A 24,476-nucleotide genomic window follows, 5' to 3' on the forward strand; every position below is an offset into this window, starting at 1 on the left:
TCTGCTCTGCTCGTCAGCGACTGCGCTGGTCCTGCTGTTGTCTGCTCTGCTCGTCTGCAATAGCGACTGCGATTTTCCAGCTGCTGTTTTGTGCTCTGCTCGTCGGCGTCAGCGACTGCCCTGGTCCTGCCGCTGTTTTCTGCTCTGCTCGTCAGCGACTGCGCTGGTCCTGCTGTTGTCTGCTCTGCTCGTCTGCAATAGCGACTGCGATGGTCCAGCTGCTGTTTTCTGCTCAGCTTGTGGGCGTCAGCGACTGCGCTGGTCCTGCTGCTGTTTTCTGCTCTGCTCGTCGGCGTCAGCGACTGCGCTGGTCCTGCCTCTGTTTTCTGCTCTGCTCATCGGCGTCAGCGACTGCGATTTTCCAGCTGCTGTTTTCTGCTCTGCTTGTCAGCGTCAGCGACTGCCCTGGTCCTGCTGATGTTGTCTGCTCTGCTCGTCGGCGTCAGCGACTGCCCTGGTCCTGCCGCTGTTTTCTGCTCTGCTCGTCAGCGACTGCGCTGGTCCTGCTGTTGTCTGCTCTGCTCGTCTGCAATAGCGACTGCGATGGTCCAGCTGCTGTTTTCTGCTCTGCTTGTCAGCGTCAGCGACCGCCCTGGTCCTGCTGCTGTTTTCTACTCTGCTCGTCGATATCAAGGCCTGCGCTGGTCCTGCTGCTGCTTTCTGCTCTGCTCGTCAGCGACTGCGCTGGTCCTGCTGCTGTTTTCTGCTCTGCTCGTCGGCATCTGCGACTGCAATGGTCCTGCTGCTGCATTCTGCTCTGCTCGTCAGCGACTGCGCTGGTCCTGCTGCTGTTGTCTGCTCTGCTCGTCGGGGTCAGCGACTGCGCTGGTCCTGCTGCTGTTGTCTGCTCTGCTCGTCGATATAAGCGCCTGCGCTGGTCATGCTGCTGTTTTCTGCTCTGCTCGTCTGCATCAGCGACTGCGATGGTCCAGCTGCTGTTTTCTGCTCTGCTTGTCAGCGTCAGCGACTGCCCTGGTCCTGCTGATGTTGTCTGCTCTGCTCGTCGGCGTCAGCGACTGCAATGGTCCTGCTGCTGTTTTCTGCTCTGCTCGTCGGCGTCAGCGACTGCGCTGGTCCTGCTGCTGTTTTCTGCTCGGCTCGTCGGAGTCAGTGGCTGCTCTGGTCCTGCTGCTGTTGTCTGCTCTGCTCGTCGGCGTCAGAAACTGCGCTGATCCTGCAGCTGTTTTCTGCTCTGCTCATCGGCGTCAGCGACTGCTCTGATCCTGCTGCTGTTTTCTGCTCTGCTCGTCGGCGTCAGCGACTGCCCTGGTCCTGCAGCTGTTTTCTGCTCTGCTCATCGGCGTCAGCGACTGCGCTGGTCCTGCTGCTGTTTTCTGCTCTGCTGGTGGGCGTCAGCGACTGCGCTGATCCTGCTGCTGTTTTCTGCTCTGCTCGTCGGCGTCAGCGACTGCGCTGGTCCTGCCTCTTTTTTCTGCTCTGCTCATCGGCGTCAGGGACTGCGATTTTCCAGCTGCTGTTTTCTGCTCTGCTCGTCGGCGTCAGCGACTGCCCTGGTCATGCCGCTGTTTTCTGCTCTGCTCATCAGCGACTGCGCTGGTCCTGCTGTTGTCTGCTCTGCTCGTCTGCAATAGCGACTGCGATGGTCCAGCTGCTGTTTTCTGCTCTGCTCGTGGGCGTCAAGGACTGCGCTGGTCCTGCTGCTGTTTTCTGCTCTGCTCGTCGGCGTCAGCGACTGCGCTGGTCCTGCCTCTGTTTTCTGCTCTGCTCATCGGCGTCAGCGACTGCGATTTTCCAGCTGCTGTTTTCTGCTCTGCTCGTCGGCGTCAGCGACTGCCCTGGTCCTGCCGCTGTTTTCTGCTCTGCTCGTCAGCGACTGCGCTGGTCCTGCTGTTGTCTGATCTGCTCGTCTGCAATAGCGACTGCGATGGTCCAGCTGCTGTTTTCTGCTCTGCTCGTGGGCGTCAGCGACTGCGCTGGTCCTGCTGCTGTTTTCTGCTCTGCTCGTCGGCGTCAGCGACTGCGCTGGTCCTGCCTCTGTTTTCTGCTCTGCTCATCGGCGTCAGCGACTGCGATTTTCCAGCTGCTGTTTTCTGCTCTGCTCGTCGGCGTCAGCGACTGCCCTGGTCCTGCCGCTGTTTTCTGCTCTGCTCGTCAGCGACTGCGCTGGTCCTGCTGTTGTCTGCTCTGCTCGTCTGCAATAGCGACTGCGATGGTCCAGCTGCTGTTTTCTGCTCTGCTTGTCAGCGTCAGCGACTGCCATTGTCCTGCTGCTGTTTTCTACTCTGCTCGTCGATATCAAGGCCTGCGCTGGTCCTGCTGCTGCTTTCTGCTCTGCTCGTCAGCGACTGCGCTGGTCCTGCTGCTGTTTTCTGCTCTGCTCGTCGGCGTCAGCGACTGCAATGGTCCTGCTGCTGCATTCTGCTCTGCTCGTCAGCGACTGCGCTGGTCCTGCTGCTGTTGTCTGCTCTGCTCGTCGGGGTCAGCGACTGCGCTGGTCCTGCTGCTGTTGTCTGCTCTGCTCGTCGATATCAGCGCCTGCGCTGGTCATGCTGCTGTTTTCTTCTCTGCTCGTCGGCGTCAGCGACTGCAATGGTCCTGCTGCTGTTTTCTGCTCTGCTCGTCGGCGTCAGCGACTGCGCTGGTCCTGCTGCTGTTTTCTGCTCTGCTCGTCGGCGTCAGCGACTGCGCTGGTCCTGCTGCTGTTTTCTGCTCTACTCATCGGCGTCAGCGACTGCGCTGCTCCTGCTGCTGTTGTCTGCTCTGCTCGTCGTCGTCAGCGACTGCGCTGGTCCTTCTGCTGTTGACTGCTCTGCTCGTCGGCGTCAGCGACTGCGCTTCTCCTGCTGCTGTTTTCTGCTCTGCTCGTCGGCGTCAGCGACTGCGCTGGTCTTTCTGCTGTTGTCTGCTCTGCTCGTCGATATCAGCGCCTGTGCTGCTCCTGCTGCTGCTTTCTGCTCTGCTCGTCAGCGACTGCGCTGGTCCTGCTGCTGTTTTCTGCTCTGCTCGTTGGCGTCAGCGACTGCGCTGGTCCTGCTGCTGTTTTCTGCTCTGCTCGTCGGCGTCAGTGACTGCGCTGGTCCTGCTGCTGTTGTCTGCTCTGCTCGTCGATATCAGCGCCTGCGCTGGTCCTGCTGCTGTTTTCTGCTCTGCTCGTCAGCGACTGCGCTGGTACTGCTACTGTGTTCTGCTCTGCTCGTCGATATCAGCGCCTGCGCTGGTCCTGCTGCATCTTTCTGCTCTGCTCGTCAGCGACTACGCTGGTCCTGCTGCTGTTTTCTGCTCTGCTCGTCGGCGTCAGCGACTGCGCTGGTCCTGCTGCTGTTTTCTGCTCTGCTCGTCGGTGTCAGTGACTGCGCTGGTCCTGCTGCTGTTTTCTGCTCTGCTCGTCGGCGTCAGCGACTACAATGGTCCTGCTAATGTTTTCTGCTCTGCTTGCCGGCGTCAGCGACTGCGCTGGTCCTGCTGCTGTTTTCTGCTCTGCTCGTCGGCGTCAGCGACTGCTCTGATCCTGCTGCTGTTGTCTGTTCTGCTCGTCGGCGTCAGCGACTGCGCTGGTCCTGCCTCTGTTGTCTGCTCTGCTCGTCGGCGTCAGCGACTGTGCTGGTCCTGCCGCTGTTGTCTGCTCTGCTCGTCGGCGTCAGCGACTGCGCTGGTCTTGCCGCTGTTGTCTGCTCTGCTCGTCGGAGTCAGCGACTGTGCTGGTCCTGCCGCTGTTGTCTGCTCTGCTCGTCGGCGTCAGCGACTGCGCTGGTCCTGCCGCTGTTGTCTGCTCTGCTCGTCGGCGTCAGCGACTGCGCTGGTCTTGCCGCTGTTGTCTGCTTTGCTCGTCGGAGTCAGCGACTGTGCTGGTCCTGCTGCTGTTTTCTGCTCTGCTCTTCGGCATCAGCGACTGCGCTCGTCCTGCTGCTGTTGTCTGCTCTGCTCGTCGGCGTCAGCGAATGCGCTGGTCCTGCTGCTGTTGTCTGCTCTGCTCGTCGATATCAGAGCCTGTGCTGCTCCTGCTGCTGCTTTCTGCTCTGCTCGTCAGCGACTGCGCTGGTCCTGCTGCTGTTTTCAGATCTGCTCGTCGGCGTCAGTGACTACGCTGGTCCTGCTGCTGTTTTCTGCTCTGCTCATCAGAGTCAGTGACTGCGCTGGTCCTGCTGCTGTTTTCTGCTCTGCTCGTCAGCGACTGCGCTGGTCCTGCTGCTGTTTTCTGCTCTGCTCGTCAGAGTCAGTGACTGCGCTGGTCCTGCTGCTGTTGTCTGCTCTGCTCGTCGATATCAGCGCCTGCGCTGGTCCTGCTGCTGTTTTCTGCTCTGCTCGTCAGCGACTGCGCTGGTCCTGCTGCTGTTTTCTGCTCTGCTCGTCGATATCAAGGCCTGCGCTGGTCCTGCTGCTGTTTTCTGCTCTGCTCGTCGGCGTCAGCGACTGCGGTGGTCCTGCTGCTTTTTTCTGATCTGCGCGTCGGCGTCAGCGACTGCGCTGGTCCTGCTGCTGTTTTCTGCTCGGCTCGTCGGAGTCAGTGGCTGCTCTGATCCTGCTGCTGTTGTCTGCTCTGCTCGTCGGCGTCAGCGACTGCGAAGATCCTGCAGCTGTTTTCTGCTCTACTCATCGGCGTCAGCGACTGCGCTGGTCCTGCCTCTGTTTTGTGCTCTGCTCGTCGGCGTCAGCGACTGCGATGGTCCAGCTGCGTTTTCTGCTCTGCTCGTTGGCGTCAGCGACTGCCCTGGTCCTGCAGCTGTTTTCTGCTCTGCTCATCGGCGTCAGCGACTGCGCTGGTCCTGCTGCTGTTTTCTGCTCTGCTCGTGGGCGTCAGCGACTGCGCTGGTCCTGCTGCTGTTTTCTGCTCTGCTCGTCGGCGTCAGCGACTGCGCTGGTCCTGGCTCTGTTTTCTGCTCTGCTCATCGGCGTCAGCGACTGCGATTTTCCAGCTGCTGTTTTCTGCTCTGCTCGTCGGCGTCAGCGACTGCCCTGGTCCTGCCGCTGTTTTCTGCTCTGCTCATCAGCGACTGCGCTGGTCCTGCTGTTGTCTGCTCTGCTCGTCTGCAATAGCGACTGCGATGGTCCAGCTGCTGTTTTCTGCTCTGCTCGTGGGCGTCAGCGACTGCGCTGGTCATGCTGCTGTTTTCTGCTCTGCTCGTCGGTGTCAGCGACTGCGCTGGTCCTGCCTCTGTTTTCTGCTCTGCTCATCGGCGTCAGCGACTGCGATTTTCCAGCTGCTGTTTTCTGCTCTGCTCGTCGGCGTCAGCGACTGCCCTGGTCCTGCCGCTGTTTTCTGCTCTGCTCGTCAGCGACTGCGCTGGTCCTGCTGTTGTCTGCTCTGCTCGTCTGCAATAGCGACTGCGATGGTCCAGCTGCTGTTTTCTGCTCTGCTCGTGGGCGTCAGCGACTGCGCTGGTCCTGCTGCTGTTTTCTGCTCTGCTCGTTCAGCGACTGCGCTGGTCCTGCTGTTGTCTGCTCTGCTCGTCTGCAATAGCGACTGCGATGGTCCAGCTGCTGTTTTCTGCTCTGCTTGTCAGGGTCAGCGACTGCCCTGGTCCTGCTGCTGTTTTCTACTCTGCTCGTCGATATCAAGGCCTGCGCTGGTCCTGCTGCTGCTTTCTGCTCTGCTCGTGAGCGACTGCGCTGGTCCTGCTGCTGTTTTCTGCTCTGCTCGTCGGCGTCAGCGACTGCAATGGTTCTGCTGCTGCATTCTGCTCTGCTCGTCAGCGACTGCGCTGGTCCTGCTGCTGTTGTCTGCTCTGCTCGTCGGGGTCAGCGACTGCGCTGGTCCTGCTGCTGTTGTCTGCTCTGCTCGTCGATATCAGCGCCTGCGCTGGTCATGCTGCTGTTTTCTGCTCTGCTCGTCTGCATCAGTGACTGCGATGGTCCAGCTGCTGTTTTCTGCTCTGCTTGTCAGCGTCAGCGACTGCCCTGGTCCTGCTGATGTTGTCTGCTCTGCTCCTCGGCGTCAGCGACTGCAATGGTCCTGCTGCTGTTTTCTGCTCTGCTCGTCGGAGTCAGCGACTGCGCTGGTCCTGCTGCTGTTTTCTGCTCTGCTCGTCGGCGTCAGCGACTGCGCTGGTCCTGCTGCTGTTTTCTGCTCTGCTCGTCGGCGTCAGCGACTGCGCTGGTCCTGCTGCTGTTTTCTGCTCTGCTCGTCAGAGTCAGTGACTGCGCTGGTCCTGCTGCGGTTGTCTGCTCTGCTCGTCGATATGAGCTCCTGCGCTGGTCATGCTGCTGTTTTCTGCTCTGCTCGTCAGCGACTGCGCTGGTCCTGCTGCTGTTTTCTGCTCTGCTCGTCGATATCAAGGCCTGCGCTGGTCCTGCTGCTGCTTTCTGCTCTGCTCATCAGCGACTACGCTGGTCCTGCTGCTGTTGTCTGCTCTGCTCGTCGGCGTCAGCGACTGCGCTGGTCCTGCTGCTGTTGTCTGCTCTGCTCGTCGATATCAGCGCCTGCGCTTGTCCTGCTGCTGTTTTCTGCTCTGCTCGTCAGCGACTGCGCTGGTCCTGCTGCTGTTTTCTGCTCTGCTCGTCGATATCAAGGCCTGCGCTGGTCCTGCTGCTGCTTTCTGCTTTGCCCGTCAGCGACTGCGCTGGTCCTGCTGCTGTTTTCTGCTCTGCTCGTCAGAGTCAGTGACTGCGCTGGTCCTGCTGCGGTTGTCTGCTCTGCTCGTCGATATGAGCTCCTGCGCTGGTCATGCTGCTGTTTTCTGCTCTGCTCGTCAGCGACTGCGCTGGTCCTGCTGCTGTTTTCTGCTCTGCTCGTCGATATCAAGGCCTGCGCTGGTCCTGCTGCTGCTTTCTGCTTTGCCCGTCAGCGACTGCGCTGGTCCTGCTGCTGTTTTCTGCTCTGCTCGTCGACGTCAGCGACTGCAATGGTCCTGCTGCTGCTTTCTGCTCAGCTCGTCAGCGACTGCGCTGGTCCTGCTGCTGTTGACTGCTCTGGTCGTCGGCGTCAGCGACTGCGCTGGTCCTGCTGCTGTTGTCTGCTCTGCTCGTCGGCATCAGCGACTACGCTGCTCCTGCTGCTGTTTTCTGCTCTGCTCGTCGGCGTCAGCGACTGCGCTGGTCCTGCTGCTGTTTTCTGCTCTGCTCGTCAGAGTCAGTGACTGCGCTGGTCCTGCTGCTGTTTTCTGCTCTGCTCATCGATATCAGCGCCTGCGCTGGACCTGCTGCTGTTTTCTGCTCTGCTCGTCAGCGACTGCGCTGGACCTGCTGCTGTTTTCTGCTCTGCTCGACGATATCAGCGCCTGCGCTGGTCCTGCTGCTGTTTTCTGCTCTGCTCGTCAGCGACTGCGCTGGTCCTGCTGCTGTTTTCTGCTCTGCTCGTCAGAGTCAGTGACTGCGCTGGTCCTGCTGCTGTTTTCTGCTCTGCTCGTCGATATCAGCGCCTGCTCTGGTCCTGCTTCTGCTTTCTGCTCTGCTCGTCAGTGACTGCGCTGGTCCTGCTGCTGTTGTCTGCTCTGCTCGTCGATATCAGCGCCTGCGCTGGTCCTGCTGCTGTTTTCTGCTCTGCTCGTCAGCGACTGCGCTGGTCCTGCTGCTGTGTTCTGCTCTGCTTGTCGATATCAGCGCCTGCGCTGGTCCTGCTGCATCTTTCTGCTCTGCTCGTCAGCGACTACGCTGGTCCTGCTGCTGTTTTTTGCTCTGCTCGTCGGCATCAGCGACTGCGCTGGTCCTGCTGCTGTTTTCGGCTCTGCTCGTCGGCGTCAGCGACTGCGCTGGTCCTGCTGCTGTTGTCTGATCTGCTCGTCGGCGTCAGCGAATGCGCTGGTCCTGCTGCTGTTGTCTGCTCTGCTCGTCGATATCAGAGCCTGTGCTGCTCCTGCTGCTGCTTTCTGTTCTGCTCGTCAGCGACTGCGCTGGTCCTGCTGCTGTTTTCTGCTCTGCTCGTCGGCGTCAGTGACTGCGCTGGTCCTGCTGCTGTTTTCTGCTCTGCTCATCAGAGTCAGTGACTGCGCTGGTCCTGCTGCTGTTGTCTGCTCTGCTCGTCGATATCAGCGCCCGCGCTGGTCCTGCTGCTGTTTTCTGCTCTGCTCGTCAGCGACTGCGCTGGTCCTGCTGCTGTTTTCTGCTCTGCTCGTCAGAGTCAGTGACTGCGCTGGTCCTGCTGCTGTTGTCTGCTCTGCTCGTCGATATCAGCGCCTGCGCTGGTCCTGCTGCTGTTTTCTGCTCTGCTCGTCAGCGACTGCGCTGGTCCTGCTGCTGTTTTCTGCTCTGCTCGTCGATATCAAGGCCTGCGCTGGTCCTGCTGCTGCTTTCTGCTTTGCCCGTCAGCGACTGCGCTGGTCCTGCTGCTGTTTTCTGCTCTGCTCGTCGACGTCAGCGACTGCAATGGTCCTGCTGCTGCTTTCTGCTCAGCTCGTCAGCGACTGCGCTGGTCCTGCTGCTGTTGACTGCTCTGGTCGTCGGCGTCAGCGACTGCGCTGGTCCTGCTGCTGTTGTCTGCTCTGCTCGTCGGCATCAGCGACTACGCTGCTCCTGCTGCTGTTTTCTGCTCTGCTCGTCGGCGTCAGCGACTGCGCTGGTCCTGCTGCTGTTTTCTGCTCTGCTCGTCAGAGTCAGTGACTGCGCTGGTCCTGCTGCTGTTTTCTGCTCTGCTCATCGATATCAGCGCCTGCGCTGGACCTGCTGCTGTTTTCTGCTCTGCTCGTCAGCGACTGCGCTGGACCTGCTGCTGTTTTCTGCTCTGCTCGACGATATCAGCGCCTGCGCTGGTCCTGCTGCTGTTTTCTGCTCTGCTCGTCAGCGACTGCGCTGGTCCTGCTGCTGTTTTCTGCTCTGCTCGTCAGAGTCAGTGACTGCGCTGGTCCTGCTGCTGTTTTCTGCTCTGCTCATCGATATCAGCGCCTGCTCTGGTCCTGCTTCTGCTTTCTGCTCTGCTCGTCAGTGACTGCGCTGGTCCTGCTGCTGTTGTCTGCTCTGCTCGTCGATATCAGCGCCTGCGCTGGTCCTGCTGCTGTTTTCTGCTCTGCTCGTCAGCGACTGCGCTGGTCCTGCTGCTGTGTTCTGCTCTGCTCGTCGATATCAGCGCCTGCGCTGGTCCTGCTGCATCTTTCTGCTATGCTCGTCAGCGACTACGCTGGTCCTGCTGCTGTTTTCTGCTCTGCTCGTCGGCGTCAGCGACTGCGCTGGTCCTGCTGCTGTTTTCTGCTCTGCTCGTCGGCGTCAGCGACTGCGCTGGTCCTGCTGCTGTTGTCTGATCTGCTCGTCGGCGTCAGCGAATGCGCTGGTCCTGCTGCTGTTGTCTGCTCTGCTCGTCGATATCAGAGCCTGTGCTGCTCCTGCTGCTGCTTTCTGTTCTGCTCGTCAGCGACTGCGCTGGTCCTGCTGCTGTTTTCTGCTCTGCTCGTCGGCGTCAGTGACTGCGCTGGTCCTGCTGCTGTTTTCTGCTCTGCTCATCAGAGTCAGTGACTGCGCTGGTCCTGCTGCTGTTGTCTGCTCTGCTCGTCGATATCAGCGCCCGCGCTGGTCCTGCTGCTGTTTTCTGCTCTGCTCGTCAGCGACTGCGCTGGTCCTGCTGCTGTTTTCTGCTCTGCTCGTCAGAGTCAGTGACTGCGCTGGTCCTGCTGCTGTTGTCTGCTCTGCTCGTCGATATCAGCGCCTGCGCTGGTCCTGCTGCTGTTTTCTGCTCTGCTCGTCAGCGACTGCGCTGGTCCTGCTGCTGTTTTCTGCTCTGCTCGTCGATATCAAGGCCTGCGCTGGTCCTGCTGCTGTTTTCTGCTCTGCTCGTCGGCGTCAGCGACTGCGGTGGTCCTGCTGCTTTTTTCTGATCTGCGCGTCGGCGTCAGCGACTGCGCTGGTCCTGCTGCTGTTTTCTGCTCGGCTCGTCGGAGTCAGTGGCTGCTCTGGTCCTGCTGCTGTTGTCTGCTCTGCTCGTCGGCATCAGCGACTGCGCTGATCCTGCAGCTGTTTTCTGCTCTGCTCATCGGCTTTAGCGACTGCGCTGGTCCTGCCTCTGTTTTCTGCTCTGCTCGTCGGCGTCAGCGACTGCGATGGTCCTGCTGCTGTTTTCTGCTCTGCTCATCGGCGTCAGCGACTGCGCTGGTCCTGCTGCTGTTTTCTGCTCTGCTCGTGGGCGTCAGCGACTGCGCTGGTCCTGCTGCTGTTTTCTGCTCTGCTCGTCGGCGTCAGCGACTGCGCTGGTCCTGCCTCTGTTTTCTGCTCTGCTCATCGGCGTCAGCGACTGCGATTTTCCAGCTGCTGTTTTCTGCTCTGCTCGTCGGCGTCAGCGACTGCCCTGGTCCTGCCGCTGTTTTCTGCTCTGCTCGTCAGCGACTGCGCTGGTCCTGCTGTTGTCTTCTCTGCTCGTCTGCAATAGCGACTGCGTTGGTCCAGCTGCTGTTTTCTGCTCTGCTCGTGGGCTTCAGCGACTGCGCTGGTCCTGCTGCTGTTTTCTGCTCTGCTCGTCGGCGTCAGCAACTGCGCTGGTCCTGCCTCTGTTTTCTGCTCTGCTCATCGGCGTCAGCGACTGCGATTTTCCAGCTGCTGTTTTCTGCTCTGCTCGTCGGCGTCAGTAACTGCCCTGGTCCTGCCGCTGTTTTCTGCTCTGCTCGTCAGCGACTGCGCTGGTCCTGCTGTTGTCTGCTCTGCTCGTCTGCAATAGCGACTGCGATGGTCCAGCTGCTGTTTTCTGCTCTGCTCGTCGGCGACTGCGCTGGTCCTGCTGCTGTTTTCTGCTCTGCTCGTCAGCGACTGCGCTGGTCCTGCTGCTGTTTTCTGCTCTGCTCGTCAGAGTCAGTGAATGCGCTGGTCCTGCTGCGGTTGTCTGCTCTGCTCGTCGATATCAGCGCCCGCGCTGGTCCTGCTGCTGTTTTCTGCTCTGCTCGTCAGCGACTGCGCTGGTCCTGCTGCTGTTTTCTGCTCTGCTCGTCAGAGTCAGTGACTGCGCTGGTCCTGCTGCTGTTGTCTGCTCTGCTCGTCGATATCAGCGCCTGCGCTGGTCCTGCTGCTGTTTTCTGCTCTGCTCGTCAGCGACTGCGCTGGTCCTGCTGCTGTTTTCTGCTCTGCTCGTCGATATCAAGGCCTGCGCTGGTCCTGCTGCTGTTTTCTGCTCTGCTCGTCGGCGTCAGCGACTGCGGTGGTCCTGCTGCTTTTTTCTGATCTGCGCGTCGGCGTCAGCGACTGCGCTGGTCCTGCTGCTGTTTTCTGCTCGGCTCGTCGGAGTCAGTGGCTGCTCTGGTCCTGCTGCTGTTGTCTGCTCTGCTCGTCGGCATCAGCGACTGCGCTGATCCTGCAGCTGTTTTCTGCTCTGCTCATCGGCTTTAGCGACTGCGCTGGTCCTGCCTCTGTTTTCTGCTCTGCTCGTCGGCGTCAGCGACTGCGATGGTCCTGCTGCTGTTTTCTGCTCTGCTCATCGGCGTCAGCGACTGCGCTGGTCCTGCTGCTGTTTTCTGCTCTGCTCGTGGGCGTCAGCGACTGCGCTGGTCCTGCTGCTGTTTTCTGCTCTGCTCGTCGGCGTCAGCGACTGCGCTGGTCCTGCCTCTGTTTTCTGCTCTGCTCATCGGCGTCAGCGACTGCGATTTTCCAGCTGCTGTTTTCTGCTCTGCTCGTCGGCGTCAGCGACTGCCCTGGTCCTGCCGCTGTTTTCTGCTCTGCTCGTCAGCGACTGCGCTGGTCCTGCTGTTGTCTTCTCTGCTCGTCTGCAATAGCGACTGCGTTGGTCCAGCTGCTGTTTTCTGCTCTGCTCGTGGGCTTCAGCGACTGCGCTGGTCCTGCTGCTGTTTTCTGCTCTGCTCGTCGGCGTCAGCAACTGCGCTGGTCCTGCCTCTGTTTTCTGCTCTGCTCATCGGCGTCAGCGACTGCGATTTTCCAGCTGCTGTTTTCTGCTCTGCTCGTCGGCGTCAGTAACTGCCCTGGTCCTGCCGCTGTTTTCTGCTCTGCTCGTCAGCGACTGCGCTGGTCCTGCTGTTGTCTGCTCTGCTCGTCTGCAATAGCGACTGCGATGGTCCAGCTGCTGTTTTCTGCTCTGCTCGTCGGCGACTGCGCTGGTCCTGCTGCTGTTTTCTGCTCTGCTCGTCAGCGACTGCGCTGGTCCTGCTGCTGTTTTCTGCTCTGCTCGTCGGCGTCAGCGACTGCGCTGGTCCTGCTGCTGTTTTCTGCTCTGCTCGTCGGCGTCAGCGACTGCGCTGGTCCTGCTGCTGTTTTCTGCTCTGCTCGTCGGCGTCAGCGACTGGGCTGGTCCTGCTGCTGTTTTCTGCTCTACTCATCGGCGTCAGCGACTGCGCTGGTCCTGCTGCTGTTTTCTGCTCTGCTCGTCGGCATCAGCGACTGCGCTGGTCCTGCTGCTGTTTTCTGCTCTGCTCGTCGGCGTCAGCGACTGCGCTGGTCCTGCTGCTGTTTTCTGCTCTGCTCGTCAGAGTCAGTGACTGCGCTGGTCCTGCTGTGGTTGTCTGCTCTGCTCGTCGATATGAGCTCCTGCGCTGGTCATGCTGCTGTTTTCTGCTCTGCTCGTCAGCGACTGCGCTGGTCCTGCTGCTGTTTTCTGCTCTGCTCGTCGATATCAAGGCCTGCGCTGGTCCTGCTGCTGCTTTCTGCTCTGCTCATCAGCGACTACGCTGGTCCTGCTGCTGTTGTCTGCTCTGCTCGTCGGCGTTAGCGACTGCGCTGGTCCTGCTGCTGTTGTCTGCTCTGCTCGTCGATATCAGCGCCTGCGCTTGTCCTGCTGCTGTTTTCTGCTCTGCTCGTCAGCGACTGCGCTGGTCCTGCTGCTGTTTTCTGCTCTGCTCGTCGATATCAAGGCCTGCGCTGGTCCTGCTGCTGCTTTCTGCTTTGCCCGTCAGCGACTGCGCTGGTCCTGCTGCTGTTTTCTGCTCTGCTCGTCAGAGTCAGTGACTGCGCTGGTCCTGCTGCGGTTGTCTGCTCTGCTCGTCGATATGAGCTCCTGCGCTGGTCATGCTGCTGTTTTCTGCTCTGCTCGTCAGCGACTGCGCTGGTCCTGCTGCTGTTTTCTGCTCTGCTCGTCGATATCAAGGCCTGCGCTGGTCCTGCTGCTGCTTTCTGCTCTGCTCATCAGCGACTACGCTGGTCCTGCTGCTGTTGTCTGCTCTGCTCGTCGGCGTCAGCGACTGCGCTGGTCCTGCTGCTGTTGTCTGCTCTGCTCGTCGATATCAGCGCCTGCGCTGGTCCTGCTGCTGTTTTCTGCTCTGCTCGTCAGCGACTGCGCTGGTCCTGCTGCTGTTTTCTGCTCTGCTCGTCGATATCAAGGCCTGCGCTGGTCCTGCTGCTGCTTTCTGCTTTGCCCGTCAGCGACTGCGCTGGTCCTGCTGCTGTTTTCTGCTCTGCTCGTCGACGTCAGCGACTGCAATGGTCCTGCTGCTGCTTTCTGCTCAGCTCGTCAGCGACTGCGCTGGTCCTGCTGCTGTTGACTGCTCTGCTCGTCGGCGTCAGCGACTGCGCTGGTCCTGCTGCTGTTGTCTGCTCTGCTCGTCGGCATCAGCGACTACGCTGCTCCTGCTGCTGTTTTCTGCTCTGCTCGTCGGCGTCAGCGACTGCGCTGGTCCTGCTGCTGTTTTCTGCTCTGCTCGTCAGAGTCAGTGACTGCGCTGGTCCTGCTGCTGTTTTCTGCTCTGCTCATCGATATCAGCGCCTGCGCTGGACCTGCTGCTGTTTTCTGCTCTGCTCGACGATATCAGCGCCTGCGCTGGTCCTGCTGCTGTTTTCTGCTCTGCTCGTCAGCGACTGCGCTGGTCCTGCTGCTGTTTTCTGCTCTGCTCGTCAGAGTCAGTGACTGCGCTGGTCCTGCTGCTGTTTTCTGCTCTGCTCGTCGATATCAGCGCCTGCTCTGGTCCTGCTTCTGCTTTCTGCTCTGCTCGTCAGTGACTGCGCTGGTCCTGCTGCTGTTGTCTGCTCTGCTCCTCGATATCAGCGCCTGCGCTGGTCCTGCTGCTGTTTTCTGCTCTGCTCGTCAGCGACTGCGCTGGTCCTGCTGCTGTGTTCTGCTCTGCTCGTCGATATCAGCGCCTGCGCTGGTCCTGCTGCATCTTTCTGCTCTGCTCGTCAGCGACTACGCTGGTCCTGCTGCTGTTTTCTGCTCTGCTCGTCGGCGTCAGCGACTGCGCTGGTCCTGCTGCTGTTTTCTGCTCTGCTCGTCGGCGTCAGCGACTGCGCTGGTCCTGCTGCTGTTGTCTGATCTGCTCGTCGGCGTCAGCGAATGCGCTGGTCCTGCTGCTGTTGTCTGCTCTGCTCGTCGATATCAGAGCCTGTGCTGCTCCTGCTGCTGCTTTCTGTTCTGCTCGTCAGCGACTGCGCTGGTCCTGCTGCTGTTTTCTGCTCTGCTCGTCGGCGTCAGTGACTGCGCTGGTCCTGCTGCTGTTTTCTGCTCTGCTCATCAGAGTCAGTGACTGCGCTGGTCCTGCTGCTGTTGTCTGCTCTGCTCGTCGATATCAGCGCCCGCGCTGGTCCTGCTGCTGTTTTCTGCTCTGCTCGTCAGCGACTGCGCTGGTCCTGCTGCTGTTTTCTGCTCTGCTCGTCAGAGTCAGTGACTGCGCTGGTCCTGCTGCTGTTGTCTGCTCTGCTCGTCGATATCAGCGCCTGCGCTGGTCCTGCTGCTGTTTTCTGCTCTGCTCGTCAGCGACTGCGCTGGTCCTGCTGCTGTTTTCTGCTCTGCTCGTCGATATCAAGGCCTGCGCTGGTCCTGCTGCTGCTTTCTGCTTTGCCCGTCAGCGACTGCGCTGGTCCTGCTGCTGTTTTCTGCTCTGCTCGTCGACGTCAGCGACTGCAATGGTCCTGCTGCTGCTTTCTGCTCAGCTCGTCAGCGACTGCACTGGTCCTGCTGCTGTTGACTGCTCTGGTCGTCGGCGTCAGCGACTGCGCTGGTCCTGCTGCTGTTGTCTGCTCTGCTCGTCGGCATCAGCGACTACGCTGCTCCTGCTGCTGTTTTCTGCTCTGCTCGTCGGCGTCAGCGACTGCGCTGGTCCTGCTGCTGTTTTCTGCTCTGCTCGTCAGAGTCAGTGACTGCGCTGGTCCTGCTGCTGTTTTCTGCTCTGCTCATCGATATCAGCGCCTGCGCTGGACCTGCTGCTGTTTTCTGCTCTGCTCGTCAGCGACTGCGCTGGACCTGCTGCTGTTTTCTGCTCTGCTCGACGATATCAGCGCCTGCGCTGGTCCTGCTGCTGTTTTCTGCTCTGCTCGTCAGCGACTGCGCTGGTCCTGCTGCTGTTTTCTGCTCTGCTCGTCAGAGTCAGTGACTGCGCTGGTCCTGCTGCTGTTGTCTGATCTGCTCGTCGGCGTCAGCGAATGCGCTGGTCCTGCTGCTGTTGTCTGCTCTGCTCGTCGATATCAGAGCCTGTGCTGCTCCTGCTGCTGCTTTCTGTTCTGCTCGTCAGCGACTGCGCTGGTCCTGCTGCTGTTTTCTGCTCTGCTCGTCGGCGTCAGTGACTGCGCTGGTCCTGCTGCTGTTTTCTGCTCTGCTCATCAGAGTCAGTGACTGCGCTGGTCCTGCTGCTGTTGTCTGCTCTGCTCGTCGATGTCAGCGCCCGCGCTGGTCCTGCTGCTGTTTTCTGCTCTGCTCGTCAGCGACTGCGCTGGTCCTGCTGCTGTTTTCTGCTCTGCTCGTCAGAGTCAGTGACTGCGCTGGTCCTGCTGCTGTTGTCTGCTCTGCTCGTCGATATCAGCGCCTGCGCTGGTCCTGCTGCTGTTTTCTGCTCTGCTCGTCAGCGACTGCGCTGGTCCTGCTGCTGTTTTCTGCTCTGCTCGTCGATATCAAGGCCTGCGCTGGTCCTGCTGCTGCTTTCTGCTTTGCCCGTCAGCGACTGCGCTGGTCCTGCTGCTGTTTTCTGCTCTGCTCGTCGACGTCAGCGACTGCAATGGTCCTGCTGCTGCTTTCTGCTCAGCTCGTCAGCGACTGCACTGGTCCTGCTGCTGTTGACTGCTCTGGTCGTCGGCGTCAGCGACTGCGCTGGTCCTGCTGCTGTTGTCTGCTCTGCTCGTCGGCATCAGCGACTACGCTGCTCCTGCTGCTGTTTTCTGCTCTGCTCGTCGGCGTCAGCGACTGCGCTGGTCCTGCTGCTGTTTTCTGCTCTGCTCGTCAGAGTCAGTGACTGCGCTGGTCCTGCTGCTGTTTTCTGCTCTGCTCATCGATATCAGCGCCTGCGCTGGACCTGCTGCTGTTTTCTGCTCTGCTCGTCAGCGACTGCGCTGGACCTGCTGCTGTTTTCTGCTCTGCTCGACGATATCAGCGCCTGCGCTGGTCCTGCTGCTGTTTTCTGCTCTGCTCGTCAGCGACTGCGCTGGTCCTGCTGCTGTTTTCTGCTCTGCTCGTCAGAGTCAGTGACTGCGCTGGTCCTGCTGCTGTTTTCTGCTCTGCTCGTCGATATCAGCGCCTGCTCTGGTCCTGCTTCTGCTTTCTGCTCTGCTCGTCAGTGACTGCGCTGGTCCTGCTGCTGTTGTCTGCTCTGCTCGTCGATATCAGCGCCTGCGCTGGTCCTGCTGCTGTTTTCTGCTCTGCTCGTCAGCGACTGCGCTGGTCCTGCTGCTGTGTTCTGCTCTGCTCGTCGATATAAGCGCCTGCGCTGGTCCTGCTGCATCTTTCTGCTCTGCTCGTCAGCGACTACGCTGGTCCTGCTGCTGTTTTCTGCTCTGCTCGTCGGCGTCAGCGACTGCGCTGGTCCTGCTGCTGTTTTCTTCTCTACTCGTCGGCGTCAGCGACTGCGCTGGTCCTGCTGCTGTTGTCTGATCTGCTCGTCGGCGTCAGCGAATGCGCTGGTCCTGCTGCTGTTGTCTGCTCTGCTCGTCGATATCAGAGCCTGTGCTGCTCCTGCTGCTGCTTTCTGTTCTGCTCGTCAGCGACTGCGCTGGTCCTGCTGCTGTTTTCTGCTCTGCTCGTCGGCGTCAGTGACTGCGCTGGTCCTGCTGCTGTTTTCTGCTCTGCTCATCAGAGTCAGTGACTGCGCTGGTCCTGCTGCTGTTGTCTGCTCTGCTCGTCGATATCAGCGCCCGCGCTGGTCCTGCTGCTGTTTTCTGCTCTGCTCGTCAGCGACTGCGCTGGTCCTGCTGCTGTTTTCTGCTCTGCTCGTCAGAGTCAGTGACTGAGCTGGTCCTGCTGCTGTTGTTTGCTCTGCTCGTCGATATCAGCGCCTGCGCTGGTCCTGCTGCTGTTTTCTGCTCTGCTCGTCAGCGACTGCGCTGGTCCTGCTGCTGTTTTCTGCTCTGCTCGTCGATATCAAGGCCTGCGCTGGTCCTGCTGCTGTTTTCTGCTCTGCTCGTCGGCGTCAGCGACTGTGGTGGTCCTGCTGCTTTTTTCTGATCTGCGCGTCGGCGTCAGCGACTGCGCTGGTCCTGCTGCTGTTTTCTGCTCGGCTCGTCGGAGTCAGTGGCTGCTCTGGTCCTGCTGCTGTTGTCTGCTCTGCTCGTCGGCGTCAGCGACTGCGCTGGTCCTGCCTCTGTTTTCTGCTCTGCTCGTCGGCGTCAGCGACTGCGATGGTCCAGCTGCGTTTTCTGCTCTGCTCGTCGGTGTTAGTGACTGCCCTGGTCCTGCAGCTGTTTTCTGCTCTGCTCATCGGCGTCAGCGACTGCGCTGGTCCTGCTGCTGTTTTCTGCTCTGCTCGTGGGCGTCAGCGACTGCGCTGGCCCTGCTGCTGTTTTCTGCTCTGCTCGTCGGCGTCAGCGACTGCGCTGGTCCTGCCTCTGTTTTCTGCTCTGCTCATCGGCGTCAGCGACTGCGATTTTCCAGCTGCTGTTTTCTGCTCTGCTCGTCGGCGTCAGCGACTGCCCTGGTCCTGCCGCTGTTTTCTGCTCTGCTCGTCAGCGACTGCGCTGGTCCTGCTGTTGTCTGCTCTGCTCGTCTGCAATAGCGACTGCGTTGGTCCAGCTGCTGTTTTCTGCTCTGCTCGTGGGCTTCATTGACTGCGCTGGTCCTGCTGCTGTTTTCTGCTCTGCTCGTCGGCGTCAGCAACTGCGCTGGTCCTGCCTCTGTTTTCTGCTCTGCTCATCGGCGTCAGCGACTGCGATTTTCCAGCTGCTGTTTTCTGCTCTGCTCGTCGGCGTCAGTAACTGCCCTGGTCCTGCCGCTGTTTTCTGCTCTGCTCGTCAGCGACTGCGCTGGTCCTGCTGTTGTCTGCTCTGCTCGTCTGCAATAGCGACTGCGATGGTCCAGCTGCTGTTTTCTGCTCTGCTTGTCAGCGTCAGCGACTGCCCTGGTCCTGCTGCTGTTTTCTACTCTGCTCGTCGATATCAAGGCCTGCGCTGGTCCTGTTGCTGCTTTCTGCTCTGCTCGTCAGCGACTGCGCTGGTCCTGCTGCTGTTTTCTGCTCTGCTCGTCGGCGTCAGCGACTGCGCTGGTCCTGCTGCTGTTTTCTGCTCTGCTCGTCGGCGTCAGCGACTGCGCTGGTCCTGCTGCTGTTTTCTGCTCTTTTCGTCGGCGTCAGCGACTGGGCTGGTCCTGCTGCTGTTTTCTGCTCTACTCATCGGCGTCAGCGACTGCGCTGGTCCTGCTGCTGTTTTCTGCTCTGCTCGTCGGCATCAGCGACTTCGCTGGTCCTGCTGCTGTTTTCTGCTCTGCTCGTCGGCGTCAGCGACTGCGCTGGTCCTGCTGCTGTTTTCTGCTCTGCTCGTCAGAGTCAGTGACTGCGCTGGTCCTGCTGCGGTTGTCTGCTCTGCTCGTCGATATGAGCTCCTGCGCTGGTCATGCTGCTGTTTTCTGCTCTGCTCGTCAGCGACTGCGCTGGTCCTGCTGCTGTTTTCTGCTCTGCTCGTCGATATCAAGGCCTGCGCTGGTCCTGCTGCTGCTTTCTGCTCTGCTCATCAGCGACTACGCTGGTCCTGCTGCTGTTGTCTGCTCTGCTCGTCGGCGTTAGCGACTGCGCTGGTCCTGCTGCTGTTGTCTGCTCTGCTCGTCAATATCAGCGCCTGCGGTTGTCCTGCTTCTGTTTTCTGCTCTGCTCGTCAGCGACTGCGCTGGTCCTGCTGCTGTTTTCTGCTCTGCTCGTCGATATCAAGGCCTGCGCTGGTCCTGCTGCTGCTTTCTGCTTTGCCCGTCAGCGACTGCGCTGGTCCTGCTGCTGTTTTCTGCTCTGCTCGTCAGAGTCAGTGACTGCGCTGGTCCTGCTGCGGTTGTCTGCTCTGCTCGTCGATATGAGCTCCTGCGCTGGTCATGCTGCTGTTTTCTGCTCTGCTCGTCAGCGACTGCGCTGGTCCTGCTGCTGTTTTCTGCTCTGCTCGTCGATATCAAGGCCTGCGCTGGTCCTGCTGCTGCTTTCTGCTCTGCTCATCAGCGACTACGCTGGTCCTGCTGCTGTTGTCTGCTCTGCTCGTCGGCGTCAGCGACTGCGCTGGTCCTGCTGCTGTTGTCTGCTCTGCTCGTCGATATCAGCGCCTGCGCTGGTCCTGCTGCTGTTTTCTGCTCTGCTCGTCAGCGACTGCGCTGGTCCTGCTGCTGTTTTCTGCTCTGCTCGTCGATATCAAGGCCTGCGCTGGTCCTGCTGCTGCTTTCTGCTTTGCCCGTCAGCGACTGCGCTGGTCCTGCTGCTGTTTTCTGCTCTGCTCGTCGACGTCAGCGACTGCAATGGTCCTGCTGCTGCTTTCTGCTCAGCTCGTCAGCGACTGCGCTGGTCCTGCTGCTGTTGACTGCTCTGCTCGTCGGCATCAGCGACTGCGCTGGTCCTGCTGCTGTTGTCTGCTCTGCTCGTCGGCATCAGCGACTACGCTGCTCCTGCTGCTGTTTTCTGCTCTGCTCGTCGGCGTCAGCGACTGCGCTGGTCCTGCTGCTGTTTTCTGCTCTGCTCGTCAGAGTCAGTGACTGCGCTGGTCCTGCTGCTGTTTTCTGCTCTGCTCGTCGGCGTCAGCGCCTGCGCTGGACCTGCTGCTGTTTTCTGCTCTGCTCGTCAGCGACTGCGCTGGTCCTGCTGCTGTTTTCTGCTCTGCTCGTCAGAGTCAGTGACTGCGCTGGTCCTGCTGCTGTTTTCTGCTCTGCTCGTCGATATCAGCGCCTGCTCTGACCCTGCTTCTGCTTTCTGCTCTGCTCGTCAGTGACTGCGCTGGTCCTGCTGCTGTTGTCTGCTCTGCTCGTCGATATCAGCGCCTGCGCTGGTCCTGCTGCTGTTTTCTGCTCTGCTCGTCAGCGACTGCGCTGGTCCTGCTGCTGTGTTCTGCTCTGCTCGTCGATATCAGCGCCTGCGCTGGTCCTGCTGCATCTTTCTGCTCTGCTCGTCAGCGACTACGCTGGTCCTGCTGCTGTTTTCTTCTCTGCTCGTCGGCGTCAGCGACTGCGCTGGTCCTGCTGCTCTTTTCTGCTCTGCTCGTCGGCGTCAGCGACTGCGCTGGTCCTGCTGCTGTTGTCTGATCTGCTCGTCGGCGTCAGCGAATGCGCTGGTCCTGCTGCTGTTGTCTGCTCTGCTCGTCGATATCAGAGCCTGTGCTGCTCCTGCTGCTGCTTTCTGTTCTGCTCGTCAGCGACTGCGCTGGTCCTGCTGCTGTTTTCTGCTCTGCTCGTCGGCGTCAGTGACTGCGCTGGTCCTGCTGCTGTTTTCTGCTCTGCTCATCAGAGTCAGTGACTGCGCTGGTCCTGCTGCTGTTGTCTGCTCTGCTCGTCGATATCAGCGCCCGCGCTGGTCCTGCTGCTGTTTTCTGCTCTGCTCGTCAGCGACTGCGCTGGTCCTGCTGCTGTTTTCTGCTCTGCTCGTCAGAGTCAGTGACTGCGCTGGTCCTGCTGCTGTTGTCTGCTCTGCTCGTCGATATCAGCGCCTGCGCTGGTCCTGCTGCTGTTTTCTGCTCTGCTCGTCAGCGACTGCGCTGGTCCTGCTGCTGTTTTCTGCTCTGCTCGTCGATATCAAGGCCTGCGCTGGTCCTGCTGCTGTTTTCTGCTCTGCTCGTCGGCGTCAGCGACTGCGGTGGTCCTGCTGCTTTTTTCTGATCTGCGCGTCAGCGTCAGCGACTGCGCTGGTCCTGCTGCTGTTGTCTGCTCGGCTCATCGGAGTCAGTGGCTGCTCTGGTCCTGCAGCTGTTTTCTGCTCTGCTCATCGGCGTCAGCGACTGCGCTGGTCCTGCCTCTGTTTTCTGCTCTGCTCGTCGGCGTCAGCGACTGCGATGGTCCAGCTGCGTTTTCTGCTCTGCTCGTCGGTGTTAGTGACTGCCCTGGTCCTGCAGCTGTTTTCTGCTCTGCTCATCGGCGTCAGCGACTGCGCTGGTCCTGCTGCTGTTTTCTGCTCTGCTCGTGGGCGTCAGCGACTGCGCTGGTCCTGCTGCTGTTTTCTGCTCTGCTCGTCGGCGTCAGCGACTGCGCTGGTCCTGCCTCTGTTTTCTGCTCTGCTCATCGGCGTCAGCGACTGCGATTTTCCAGCTGCTGTTTTCTGCTCTGCTCGTCGGCGTCAGCGACTGCCCTGGTCCTGCCGCTGTTTTCTGCTCTGCTCGTCAGCGACTGCGCTGGTCCTGCTGTTGTCTGCTCTGCTCGTCTGCAATAGCGACTGCGTTGGTTCAGCTGCTGTTTTCTGCTCTGCTCGTGGGCTTCAGCGACTGCGCTGGTCCTGCTGCTGTTTTCTGCTCTGCTCGTCGGCGTCAGCAACTGCGCTGGTCCTGCCTCTGTTTTCTGCTCTGCTCATCGGCGTCAGCGACTGCGATTTTCCAGCTGCTGTTTTCTGCTCTGCTCGTCGGCGTCAGTAACTGCCCTGGTCCTGCCGCTGTTTTCTGCTCTGCTCGTCAGCGACTGCGCTGGTCCTGCTGTTGTCTGCTCTGCTCGTCTGCAATAGCGACTGCGATGGTCCAGCTGCTGTTTTCTGCTCTGCTTGTCAGCGTCAGCGACTGCCCTGGTCCTGCTGCTGTTTTCTACTCTGCTCGTCGATATCAAGGCCTGCGCTGGTCCTGCTGCTGCTTTCTGCTCTGCTCCTCAGCGACTGCGCTGGTCCTGCTGCTGTTTTCTGCTCTGCTCGTCGGCGTCAGCGACTGCGCTGGTCCTGCTGCTGTTTTCTGCTCTGCTCGTCGGCGTCAGCGACTGCGCTGGTCCTGCTGCTGTTTTCTGCTCTGCTCGTCGGCGTCAGCGACTGGGCTGGTCCTGCTGCTGTTTTCTGCTCTACTCATCGGCGTCAGCGACTGCGCTGGTCCTGCTGCTGTTTTCTGCTCTGCTCGTCGGCATCAGCGACTGCGCTGGTCCTGCTGCTGTTTTCTGCTCTGCTCATCGGCGTCAGCGACTGAGCGTGTCCTGCTGCTGTTGTCTGCTCTGCTCGTCGGCGTCAGTGACTACAATGGTCCTGCTGCTGATTTCTGCTCTGCTTGCCGGCATCGGCGACTGCGCTGGTCCTGCTGCTGTTTTCTGCTCTGCTCGTCAGCATCAGCGACTGCTCTGATCCTGCTGCTGTGGTCTGTTCTGCTCGTCGGCGTCAGCGACTGCGCTGGTCCTGCTGCTGTTTTCTGCTCTGCTCGTTGGCGTCAGCGACTGCACTGGCCCTGCTGCTGTTGCCTGCTCTGCTCATTGGCGTCAGAGACTGAGCTGGTCCTGCTGCTGCTTTCTGCTCTGCTCGTCGGTGTCAGCGACTGTGCTGATCCTGCTGCTGTTTTCTGCTGTTATCGTCGGCATCATCAACTGCGATGGTCCTGCTGCTGTTTTCTGCTCTGCTCGTCGGCGTCAGCGACTGCGCTGGTCCTGCTGCTGTTGTCTGCTCTGCTCGTCAATATCAGCGCCTGCGCTGGTCCTGCTGCTGCTATCTGCTCTGCTCGTCAGCGACTGCGATGGTCCTGCTGCTATTTTCTGCTCTGCTCGTCGGCCTCAGCGACTGCGCTGGTCCTGCTGCTGTTTTCTGCTCTGCTCGTCGGCGTCAGAAACTGCGATGGTCCTGCTGCTGTTTTCTGCTCTGCTCGTCGGTGTCAGCGACTGCGCTGGTGCTGCTGCTGTTTTCTGCTCTGCTCGTCGGCGTCAGCGATTGCGCTGGTCCTGCTGCTGTTGTCTGCTCTGCTTGTCGATTTCAGCGCCTGCGCTGGTCCTGCTGCTGTTTTCTGCTCTGCTCGTCGGCGTCAGCGACTGCCCTGGTCCTGCTGCTGTTGTCTGCTCTGCTCGTTGGCGTCAGCCACTACGCTGATCCTGCTGCTGTTTTCTGCTCTGCTCGTCGTCGTCAGCGACTGCGCTGGTCCTGCCTCTGTTTTCTGCTCTGCTTGTCTGCGTCAGCGACTGAGCTGGTCCTGCCGCTGTTTTCTGCTCTGCTCGTCGGCGTCAGCGACTGTGCTGGTCCTGCTTCTGTTTTCTGCTCTGCTCGTTGGCGTCAGCGGCTACTCTGGTCCTGCTGCTGTTGTCTGCTCTGCTCGTCGGCGTCAGCGACTGCGCTGATCCTGCTGCTGTTTTCTGCTCTGCTCGTCGGCGTCAGCGACTGCGCTGGTCCTGCCTCTGTTTTCTGCTCTGCTCTTCGGCGTCAGCGACTGCGATGGTCCAGCTGCTGTTTTCTGCTCTGCTCGTCGGCGTAAGCGACTGCGCTGGTCCTGCTGCTGTTTTCTGCTCTGCTCGTGGGCGTCAGCGACTGCCCTGGTCCTGCAGCTGTTTTCTGCTCTGCTCGTCGGCGTCAGCGACTGCGCTGGTCCTGCTTCTGTTTTCTGCTCTGCTCGTCGGCGTCAGCGACTGCGCTGGTCCTGCCGCTGTTTTCTGCTCTGCTCGTCGGCGTCAGCGACTGCGGTGGTCCTGCTGCTTTTTTCTGATCTGCGCGTCGGCGTCAGCGACTGCGCTGGTCCTGCTGCTGTTTTCTGCTCGGCTCGTCGGAGTCAGTGGCTGCTCTGGTCCTGCTGCTGTTGTCTGCTCTGCTCGTCGATATCAGCGCCTGCGCTGGTCCTGCTGCTGTTTTCTGCTCTGCTCGTCAGCGACTGCGCTGGTCCTGCTGCTGTTTTCTGCTCTGCTCGTCGATATCAAGGCCTGCGCTGGTCCTGCTGCTGTTTTCTGCTCTGCTCGTCGGCGTCAGCGACTGTGGTGGTCCTGCTGCTTTTTTCTGATCTGCGCGTCGGCGTCAGCGACTGCGCTGGTCCTGCTGCTGTTTTCTGCTCGGCTCGTCGGAGTCAGTGGCTGCTCTGGTCCTGCTGCTGTTGTCTGCTCTGCTCGTCGGCATCAGCGACTGCGCTGATCCTGCAGCTGTTTTCTGCTCTGCTCATCGGCGTCAGCGACTGCGCTGGTCCTGCCTCTGTTTTCTGCTCTGCTCGTCGGCGTCAGCGACTGCGATGGTCCAGCTGCGTTTTCTGCTCTGCTCGTCGGTGTTAGTGACTGCCCTGGTCCTGCAGCTGTTTTCTGCTCTGCTCATCGGCGTCAGCGACTGCGCTGGTCCTGCTGCTGTTTTCTGCTCTGCTCGTGGGCGTCAGCGACTGCGCTGGTCCTGCTGCTGTTTTCTGCTCTGCTCGTCGGCGTCAGTGACTGCGCTGGTCCTGCCTCTGTTTTCTGCTCTGCTCATCGGCGTCAGCGACTGCGATTTTCCAGCTGCTGTTTTCTGCTCTGCTCGTCGGCGTCAGCGACTGCCCTGGTCCTGCCGCTGTTTTCTGCTCTGCTCGTCAGCGACTGCGCTGGTCCTGCTGTTGTCTGCTCTGCTCGTCTGCAATAGCGACTGCGTTGGTCCAGCTGCTGTTTTCTGCTCTGTTCGTGGGCTTCAGCGACTGCG

The sequence above is a fragment of the Nothobranchius furzeri genome, chromosome 5, assembly GCF_043380555.1.
Source record: "Nothobranchius furzeri strain GRZ-AD chromosome 5, NfurGRZ-RIMD1, whole genome shotgun sequence".
Classification (NCBI taxonomy): domain Eukaryota; kingdom Metazoa; phylum Chordata; class Actinopteri; order Cyprinodontiformes; family Nothobranchiidae; genus Nothobranchius; species Nothobranchius furzeri.